Source organism: Gavialis gangeticus, unplaced genomic scaffold, assembly GCF_001723915.1.
Source record: "Gavialis gangeticus isolate Ggan-Ray unplaced genomic scaffold, GavGan_comp1, whole genome shotgun sequence".
Taxonomy (NCBI): domain Eukaryota; kingdom Metazoa; phylum Chordata; order Crocodylia; family Gavialidae; genus Gavialis; species Gavialis gangeticus.
The window spans coordinates 5,223-15,752 of record NW_017729031.1 but is presented as its reverse complement, the minus strand read 5'-3'; the positions used below and the strand labels follow the sequence as shown (position 1 = coordinate 15,752).

Sequence of the window (10,530 nt, the reverse complement as noted above, 5' to 3'; positions counted from 1 at the left end):
TCTTTTTATAAGTTACCATCAAACAACTACAATGTGTGTGTTGCTTAAAATTATTTACTACAATATTTGAATTATAGCTCATCTTTAACAAGCCCTGTAAGGCTAAATAGTTTCAAATTCAGACTGTTTTGTAGCTGGACACAAGTTAATATAACTTGTTTCTGTGTAATAAGTAACTCTTTGAATTGGGACCAGTGCAAATACCCTCAAAGTTTTCAGCACCATTAATTCCAAATTAACCATTTTTTCCAAATGTGGTTTACTAGAATATTCACAGGAATGAAAAAGGAGATCATGAACAAAGACAATTTTTTTTAAAAAAACAGCTTCTTTATAGAAAACTGCAGAATTTGAAGTTTTAACATCTGTGATATAATTAAATGCTTACTTCTTTCAGAATGTCACATCACTAAATCAGACAGTGAAATACTGCAATGTACAGTCAATATACTTTATGAATATGAATGCTTGACAGCCCCATATGAGATACTCTGATGTTTGTCTTAAACCATCTTTTCTATCCATTTCCTAACAACAGCCAGCACATTACCGACATGAGCAAAGTTATGCACATATTTAAGTAGTTGTATGTCTGAAACAAATCTGAAACAGATGACAGGTTGTCACTTTTTGGTATTTAAATATGAAAATTTACAGTGATTTTAAATTTAAGCAGAATATTCATTTTCTTCTGCATCTACAAGAACAGTTTCATCACTGTATGGTACTTGAGCTGTTGAATGGTGTGCTGTACATGAAGGTCCAGAAGCAGCAGAAATACTTCTCTTGCATAGGTACCAAACTGCAGCTGTAGAAACGGTCATAACTATAGTAAAAATTACAACCATAGTGGTTGTTAAGGCACTTTTACCTGAAACAAAAAAAGATCATTTAAGTGGCTGTTCATATGCAAGATTTTTATACTAATAGATAAATGAATTATGTAATTGGCAAATTTATTACAGTGCAGGTATTAAATGAACTGCATACCTATACCACATGTTCAATGGCATAGACAGGACTGGGATTATTTAAAAGAATTCCTAAACTGTTGTCGTCTTCCTTATCTCTCATTAACTTTTTGCTTTAGTTGTAGTTTTTATTACCATTTGTTGTTCGTCCTCTGTGGGCATAGACAGCAGCATCCGGTGGGGAGGGGGAGAAGAGAGAAAAGAAATGGGAAAGAAACAGGGAGGGAGACTAGAGAATAGAAGATAAAAGGAAAAAGGAGAAGAAAGAGAGGAAAGAGAAAGAAGGGGGGTGGAGGCTACGTCACATGGGTACGTAGGTGACTTATAAGCCCAATCTTTGCCTTAAATTTTACCATTTAATTGCTTCACAAAATCCTAATAATGAATGTTTCACATACAAATTCTGAATACAATTTTCTGAAGTTCTCTAAACAAGTCAGTATTTTGAAATCAAAAGGCATAATCTATGCCGGGAAAAAATCAAACCTTTTCTTAAAATAGTGAACATTCCCTTTGGCCGAAGTATTTTCCAGCCACGTTTTCATTATCCCAGAGATAAACTAACATGGTGGAAGACTGGCTATTTGATTTATGGTTTTTTTGTGGCCTGTCTTTGGGAAATAAATTTCTTGGGAAACCTGTATCTTTGAATTTATCAGTGAACTCAACCCATATTGTTGACGTGATGTTGGTGCTCACTACCAAGAAATCTACTTTTTATGTAAGATGTAAAAAAAAAATAATAAAAAAATGAAAGCACCGGATTTTGTGCCTTTCTTGGTAAATGGAAAATGCAACAGTCAGAGCACTGGACTGTAACTTGTGTCTCGTGAATACTGTAGGGCAGGAGTATCAAACTCATTTGGCCCTGTGGGCACGGGACTGATTTGCGCACATAGCGTGCACCAGGCGGGCTCCACACATCCCATGTGGTGCATAGGGCCAGCATGTGCTGCATGTAGCATGCGGATTCAGTCCAAGAACCACAGGCAGCACTGTGGGCCAGATGACAGGGCTACCATCCAGCCCATATCTTTGACACCCCCTGCTATATGGAAACAGAATGAGCTGTTGCAAACTTTAGTCTCATTCTTTCCCTTTTATCCCCTTCCAAGCCTATTCCAGAGTTTAGGTGGCCCCCAAAAGAAGCAAGTAAGGCCTTCCCTCAAGGGAGTTTTGTCCTATCTCCAATCAGACCAATTCACTTGGGGTTTTTGGAGATATGGCTGAATCATGATCACACAGATCTAATAGGCTGTATTATGGTTTCAGATCAGTGTAAATACAGAATAAATTCATTCAAAACAATGGAAGTTGCTTCAGTTTCACAAATACGCAAGAGGACAATTTGTCTTTGATTAAAATCCCCACAGAGGACATGTGAAAATAGTTACTATACCAGGTATATTTAAGTTGCTGGCTAAATTCATACATAAAATGTCCATTCCTCCCAGAAATACCAGTGTGACTACTAGTTTTTTCTGATATTTCTGTTAACTGTGTCACACTGTTGTTATATTTTCAGGTCACCTACTTAGTCTGTGCAGAAAAGGAGGGGTAAAGTGCCAAGGCTGGCCCCTAGACCAGTGGTTCCCGAACTCTCATGGATTGTACACCACCAATGTAAAATGATACCTTATGTACCACCAGCAATTTTTTGTCATATAAAGTAGTTGTAACAAATCTGATAATGCATACCACTGACAGGTTGTCTGAGTACCACTAGTGGTACACATACCACAGATTGGGAATCGCTGCTCAAGACAGATGGCTCTTTAGTATTTACAGCTGTGAATTGTGAATGGCTGTGCTGGCCTATCAACACAGGTGAGATAGCCAACACCCAGGAGGGTAGGGAAGATAAACATGACAGAAGGCAGAGCAGGCTGGATAATGCAGTCTGGCAGGTCTAGGGCCAGAAGAGTCTTTGGGGAGTTGGAGAGACTAAAGGGAACAGTTGAGTATCTTTGGGGAGTAACTCAGGATTGTGCAGGCTGGATTGGGGGCAGAGGGACTGCTTTGGAAAGGACACTGAACTTCTGACAGCTGGCATTTGCCCCAGTAAATGCTCTGACTGAAGAGACTGTCTGCTGTGCTGCTTGGAACAGTGGGGTGCACTGGGTCACACTATAAGGAGGTGAAGTAGCATCTCAGGAGTAGACCTGGATGCTAGCCTCTTGAATCACAGCACAGAAAACCAGGGAAGGTGATGGATAGCAAGACTGGGATCTCAGAGTGGGAAGGAGCTCAGGCTCCCCTCCTTGTTCTAAAAGCCAAGCCTGGGCTGACTTCAAGGGACTTCTCAGAGACTGGATAAGGCTCCAGTGGCATCTCCTTGGAGGGCTCTCTGTGGCAACCTGCATAAATCATCTTATTAGAACTTTCAGTGAGAGGAAGTAGCAGTTAACTTCCATCCTTTGGATTTAGGAAATGAATGCTTTTGGATATTTACATTTTAAAATATGTTCAGCAAGTTGTTAGGGTTGTTGGTAGTTGTGTTGGTCTAAGGACATACGCGGACAAGTTTCTTTGGGTAAATGTGATATATCTTATATTAATCCAAATAAACAGTTGGAAAAAAATATTCTTTGCAAGCTTTCAGGCACAAACAACCTTCTTCAGGAATATCGAGACTCTGTGAGCTTTTCTGAGTAGAATAGAAGCCCAAATGCAAAATGCAGGTCTATGAAATGCAAATACCTGGCAGTGAGGATCAGAGGGGTGGAAGACAATAGTGAGAGACAGGAAACGAGGGGGGAAATGGGGAATGTTGAACTAGTGATAGAATGTAGCTTCTACATTGCAGACAAGTTACCTGGGGTTATCAGATGTCAGGCAGGTTATAATGTGCTATAAATCCAACTTCTATATTTGGCCCATGATTTTTTGCATCCAGTAGATTTATGAAGTGAAGTTTGTAGGCTCATCTGTGAAAGATGTTTTGTAAATTCCCTTTGAGGATTAGAACTGAGAGATTGGAGAGAGAATCATTGTCTTGTGAGAAGTCTGCACCCACAGGTAGTTGGGTATGTGTGTCTTTGATATGATTTTCATTGTGCGTTCATTCTGGTGTGCAGCTGTTGTTTGGTTTCTCCTACATATTTTCCATCAAGGCACTTAGTGCACTGGATGAGATGTATTACATTTCTGGAGGTGCAGGTATAATATCAAGGAATGTTTATAGTTCTGTTGTGTGTTGTAGTTATTGTGGGGGTGGTGGTTATGTGTTGGCGGGTTTTACATTTCTTATCCTGGCATGGTCTGGATCCATTTGGTGTGCTTTGGGCCATAGGAAGTTTGCTTCTGGTGATGAGGTTAGTGAGGTTTGGTGCTTGTTTAAAGTCTAGGACGGGTGGTTCTAGAAAGATCTCTTTAAGAACTGGGTCTTCTCCTAGTATGGGTTGCAACTGTTTGAGACCTTTCCATATAGATTCCAGGGAAGGATGGTATGTCATCACTAATGATGTGCAATTCATAGGGATATTCTTTTTGTAATGCAGTAATTCTTCATATGGTATCTGGGTGGCTCTTTCAAAAGTACAACCGATCTCTCTGGAGAAGTGTCTTTGTTGGCTGAAAGCCCTTTTGAGATTTGTGAGATGACAATCATGGGTATTCTCCTCAGCGCAAACTTGGTGGTATCAGAGGGCTTGACTGTACATTACAGCTCTCTTGGTGTGTTTAGGGTCATTGATGGTGCTTTGTAGATATGTATATTGATCCCTGGGTTTCTTGTATATGGTGGTTTGTATTTTACCATTCTGAATATTGATCATACTGTCTCAAAAGGAAATGCTGGTGCTGGAGTATTCAAGAGAGAGTCTGCTGGAGGGGGGATGGTTACTAAATTTGTGATGGAAATCACTCAGAGACTGAAGGTTTTTGGTCCAAATGATGATGTCATCTATATATCTTAGATATAGCATGGGTTTGATGGTGCAGTTCTTGAGGAATTCTTTGAGTGTTAAAGATATTACCCAATGTATACACTTTGTCCTCACACACAACTTGTTTTAACAACCAACACTTCCTCCAGACCATGGGCACAGCTACGGGCACCAAAATAGCCCCACAATATGTCAACTTTTTCATGGCCCACCTGGAAGAAGAATTCCTCAAGAACTGCACCATCAAACCCACAATTCACCAGCAGACTCTTGATATGCCTGAAGAAGGGTGTCTGTGCCCAAAAGCTTGCAAAGTACAATTTTTCCAACTATTTAAATTTAATTTGTCTAATAAAATATATTACATTTACCCAAAGAACTTTGTCTGCCTTTAACAAGTTGTTACATTTATATTATGGTTGATTATGGTTAGTTGTAACCTGTTTGGCCTCAGTGAAATAAGCAGCCCAACCTATATACTTGGTAGTAACAGTATTCATTTAATAGAAATGCCAATTGTTTCAGAGCATTCTTTTTATATCATGAATCAATCCAAATACATTTAAAGCTAGGTGTACATTAGAAGCACACTTGTACTGACACTCAACAAAGAACTCCTGTATTATACAGAGTGGTAACAAACATGCAGATGTAAAGGGAGAAAATAAATTCTCATTTTAAAACACTTTAAGACACCAAAATTCTGTTTGCTCAACAGGTATAAAATCAGAGTAAACCTAAGCTAGCTTGTTACAACAGCACAGTAAATGGCCCCAGGTTATGGTGGGTTAGTATTTTGCACACACAATTTATAGACATGAGGCAGTAGATCTTCAGGAGTCAGTTTCATCAGACACAATTTCACAGGCTTCATAGCTCAACAATGACCTATTTTGCAAGCAAATGTATAATTTAGTTTAGATAGCTATAGAATATGGATCATGTCTTAGAATATTCTGTGCTAAGAGAGAGGTGTCATAGCTGGTATAGTACCTCTACCAACCCTCCTGCCTTGTGAAGTACAAATTTAAGTCATAAAGCTTTGCTGCTGTTTGAGAAAATGCATATAGCTTAATGAGAGAACATAAGCTGTTGTGATAGTTATGCACATTATACAAGAGATGCTTATAGAAACAGCATAACCAGGAAAACTAAAGTGTAAGCTGAGAGAAAAGTGAGCTATTAAATAATATCTGGAAACCATCTTCAAACTGCTCATAAATTTCAAGCAAAGGAATGTAAACATTTACCTGGGAGATACTTCTTTTCATAAGCAGCTACAAGGACAAAAAAACAGGATCAGAGTTATAATTAAGCATATGTTTCTTGTTTGTATTCAACATACAACTTTAAAAAAATAGCTTTTAGAGTCTAGGCAATGGACAGAAGAACCCAGTCCTATAGGAAAAAGTGTACCAATTGTATTTGCATATACAGAAATGCTTCCATCACTAGAATGTCTGCCATAACAGAAGATAAAGGAAGCAGAATAATGTGGCTGAAGTGAAGGCAAAGAGAAGTATCACAAGCATGAAACTAATAGTATTGGCTCCCTAATTTTCCTCAGAGAAGTCACTCTGGCTCATTTCCATGCCATAGGCCAATTATTTCCTTACTCACCAGAGTAAGTGCCCTGAATTCAACAATTTTTCCAACTATTTAATTGGTCTAAAAAAGATATTGCCTTTACCCAAAGAACCTTGTCTGCCTGAATTCAACAGTAACTCTCAATTTACACAAGCGTAACAGAGTGGAATAGGGTCCTAGTAGTACCATTGTTAATGAAATGACCAGTTTTTACCATTCATTTATGGACAACTGATTTGATGAGGCAGTAACATAATGTATTTTCATATTTTAGGAATACTGTTTTAGCTATAGAAAACTTCAGCTACTTTACACACACAAAAAAATAATTCCATGAAAAACTATTCTGTTGGAAGAGACAGGGTAAGCTACAGAGGGATTCCTAGCTTGAGCCTGCTCACTCTCTTCTTGGTAGCTTCTTTCAGATTGAAATCATATGCAGTGGCATATGGCTAACTATTCTGGAAATGAGGAGACAATTCCTTTACAGGCTATACAAAGCAAGTCAGTAAATTAGAAAGATGATAGCGTCCCTAATTCTGTAGTTGGGACTGGGAGCAGTAGTTGGGAGCAGGAGTGGGCACACGTGTGCTGCAAGTGCACGTGCCCTCGACACACCCACCCAAGACCAGCAGCGGCGGCAGCAGCAGAAGCAGCAACAGCAGCTCAAAGGTAAGCAGGGCAGAAGGGTGGGCACTGCTGCAGCAGATCTAGAGAGAAAGCCCCTAGATCCCATTTAGCAAAGAGCAGCAGGGAACCACACTCCCAAACTGTATGCAAACAGGCATACTCTGCAAGGGCATGCCAGCATTTGCACCAGTGTTCGCGCAAGGCAGGCATGCAGGAGGAGCCAGGTCAGAGACTTTGGCAGGGGAAAGAGGAGGACTCATAGCTCTATGGACATGATGAGGACACAGCACGCTGCTGCTAGAGACCCTGCCCCAGTGGTGCTGCATACCTGGGGCTTTTCTGAGGCCTCCACCCTGATGGGGCCTGTGGGAGGGCGGCGGCACCCTGCCCCCATCTGTGGGGGCAGCCTGGCAGGGACACTGTAGCCGGGGGGGGGGCAGGAGAAGGGAATGGGAGTCCCCTCACCTGTCCCTCTTGTATTCACCTTTGGACCTTGGAGAAGCAGGTAAGGGAGCTCCAAGCTGAGGTCAGCAGGCTGCAGGGGATCAGGGCTGCCGAGGACGAAATTGACGGGTACTTTCGTTCTCTGCAGGGTCAGAAACCTAATGGAGAAGCCCTCCAGGAGAGACCTGCTGCAGCAGTATGGCAGACAGTCACCTCCAGAGCCAGAGCTACTCACGCTACCACAGTGTCAGCTCCCCAGGTACAGCTGGGGAAGTTTGGAGGCCCTGGCACCTGTGGAAGAGGAGGTAGGAGTGGATGCCTCCAGAGGAGGCGATGCCACGCCATGCACAGCACAGACTAAGTGATGCCGGAACACCAAGAGGAAGTGACGCCGGGTCGTCATCGGCAACTCCATCCGGAGAGAAACGGAGGGGCCTGTCTGTTGCCCTAATCCCATGGCACATGAGGTTTGTTGCCTGCCTGGAGTTCGGATTCAGGATGTCACGGAGATGATCCTGGACCTCATCTGACCCTCTGATCAATATCCCATGGTCCTCATCCATGTGGGAACGAATGACATGGCCAGGGGCAGCCTGAACTGCTTCATGAGAGACTACAAGGCTCTATGGGCACAGGTGGTTTTCTCTTCTATTCTTCCAGTGAGCAGATGTGGATGGCACCACGAGGCATGCATCGGTGAGGTCAACCAGCGGCTTCAGAGCTGGTGTTACCAGGTGGGCCTTGGGTTCTTGGACCACGACCCACATTTCTGCACAAAGAACATGCTTGGGCGGTATGGGTTTCATCTGTCCCTGAAAAGTAAGCGTGTTTTTTCTTCCAGGCTGGCTGATCTCGTATGGAAAGCTTTAAACTAGGTTTGCCGGGGGACAGGGACACAGAGGAACATAAGGACACTTTGCCGTCAAGCCAGGTGACGTGTGCAGGTAGTACCCACGTAAGTGACAGGACCAGGGCAGACTTAGGAACAAGGGAGCAGTATGTGCACCTACAGGAGGCCTCAAATGCCTCTACACAAATGCTCGAAGCATGGGAAGAAAGCAGGAGGATCTTGCCCTCCTGCTAGCTAGCAAAAACCCAGACCTAGTGGGGCTCACAGAGACCTGGTGGGATACTACCCATGACTGGGCAGTGGGCATAGAGGGCTACAGGCTGTACAGGCAAGACACACCAGGGAAAAAAGGTGGGGGGGGGGTGTACCACTCTACATCAAAGAGCAATCCTTGATGATCAGACTGGGGTTAGAGGAAGGGAAAACTGAGGCGCTCTGGGTAAAAATACAAGGGGGCTGTGGGGAAAGTGACATGATAGTGGGCATCTACTACAGACTGCCTCACCACGGAGATGAGCTGGACCTGGAATTCTCAGGTCAGCTCATGGAGACTGTGTAAAGCAGGGGTGAGCAATTATTTTGGGCAGAGGGTTGCTTACTGAGTTTTGGCAAACCATCGAGGGCCACATGACGAGCAGCCCAGGGCAGATAAATATTAATTTTCTAAACTTTTTAGGGGTCCCGTGGATTACATAGAATGGCCTGGCAGGCCGCATCCGGCCCCCAGGCCGCATTTTGCCCACCCTGCTGTAAAGTCAAGGGATGTGGTTGTCATGGGTGACCTAAACTACCCAGACATCTGCTGGGAAGAGCAGTCAGCCAGGTCCGAGCGCTCATGTAGGTTCCTAGATGGGATACAGAACCTCCACCTAACCCAGGAGGTGCATAGTCCCACCAGGGGAAATGCCTTGCTGGACTTGGTCCTTGCCACAGGCGACAACCTGGTGAGGGGTCTGTGGGTACTCGACCACCTAGGTGACAGTGATTATTGCCTGCTGGAATTTACTATCCAGTGCAGGGTAGTGAAAGCAAGCAGTAAGGCAAAAGTCCTTGACTTCAGGAGGGCCAACTTCAATGAGCTAAGATTAGTAGAAGAGGCGCTGGGGTCTCAGAGCTTCAATGAGATGCGAGTCCAAGACGGGTAGTTGTTCCTCAAGAAGACAATCCTCCAAGCTCAAAAGGAGTCAGTCCCAATGCATACCAAGGGGGGCATGAGTGCTCTAAAGCCCCCATAGCTCGGCAAAGGCATCCAGGAGGGCCTGAGAGCAAAAAAGGAGGCATACAAACAGTGGAAGCAAAGGGCTATCACCAAGGAGGATTATACCTCCGTTGCTCATGACTGCAGGGAGGCTGTTAGGAAGGCCAAGGCAGAGAAGGACCTAGTGCTATTGACCAGAATTAGGGATAACAAAAAGTCCTTTTTCAAATACATAGGGAGTAAGAGGGGGGGCACCGGGTAACATGGGGCCCCTACGGGACAGGCCTGACAATCTGGTGATTATAGCAAACAAAAAAGCTTACCTCTTTAACGAAATCTTTGCCTCCATATTCCTGAACAGGGACCAGGACATTTCCCCCACTAGGATCATGGACAGACCCAGGGGAGGCACCACCATGCCTAGAGTCAGGGACAACCTAGTTAGGGAACTTTTGGAGGGGCTCAACATGTCCAGATGCTCTTCACCTTAGGGTGCTGAAGGAATTGGTGGGGGTCATAGCAGGGCCCCTGGCACAGCTTTATGAGCACTTGTGAGACTCTGGCCAGGTACCAGAGGATTGGAAAAGGGCCAGTGTGGTCCACATTTACAAGAAGGGGAGAAAAGAGGACCCTGGCAATTATAGGCCAGTCAGTCTTACCTTGGTCCTTGGGAAGACCTTTGAGAAAATTATCAAGTAACATATCTGCAGGGGACCAGCAGGGGAGGTAATGCTCAGGGGCAACCAACATGGGTTCACTGTAGGCAGATCCTGCCTAACTTGGTTCCCTTTTATGACCAGGTCACCAAGTCCTTGGATGCAGGCATTGAGGTGGATGTCATCTATCTGGACTTCAAGAAGGCCTTTGACACTGTTTCTTACCCCATTCTCATAAAAAAATTAGGCAACTGAGGCACTGATGCCTACATAGTCAGATGGGTGGCAAATTGGCTAGATAGTTGCA

The 10,530-nt window shown here is 43.7% G+C and overlaps 1 long non-coding RNA gene across 1 annotated transcript; it reads right to left on the bottom strand.

Moving 5' to 3' along the window:
- Positions 1 to 240: 240 nt before the first annotated feature.
- On the bottom strand, positions 241 to 6,823 carry LOC109301283. Its single transcript, XR_002098493.1, has 2 exons — positions 6,109 to 6,823; positions 241 to 871 (listed from the first exon to the last, which is right to left on the bottom strand). It is a non-coding gene; the product is annotated as an uncharacterized LOC109301283 (long non-coding RNA).
- Between the last annotated feature and the right edge of the window lie 3,707 nt (positions 6,824 to 10,530).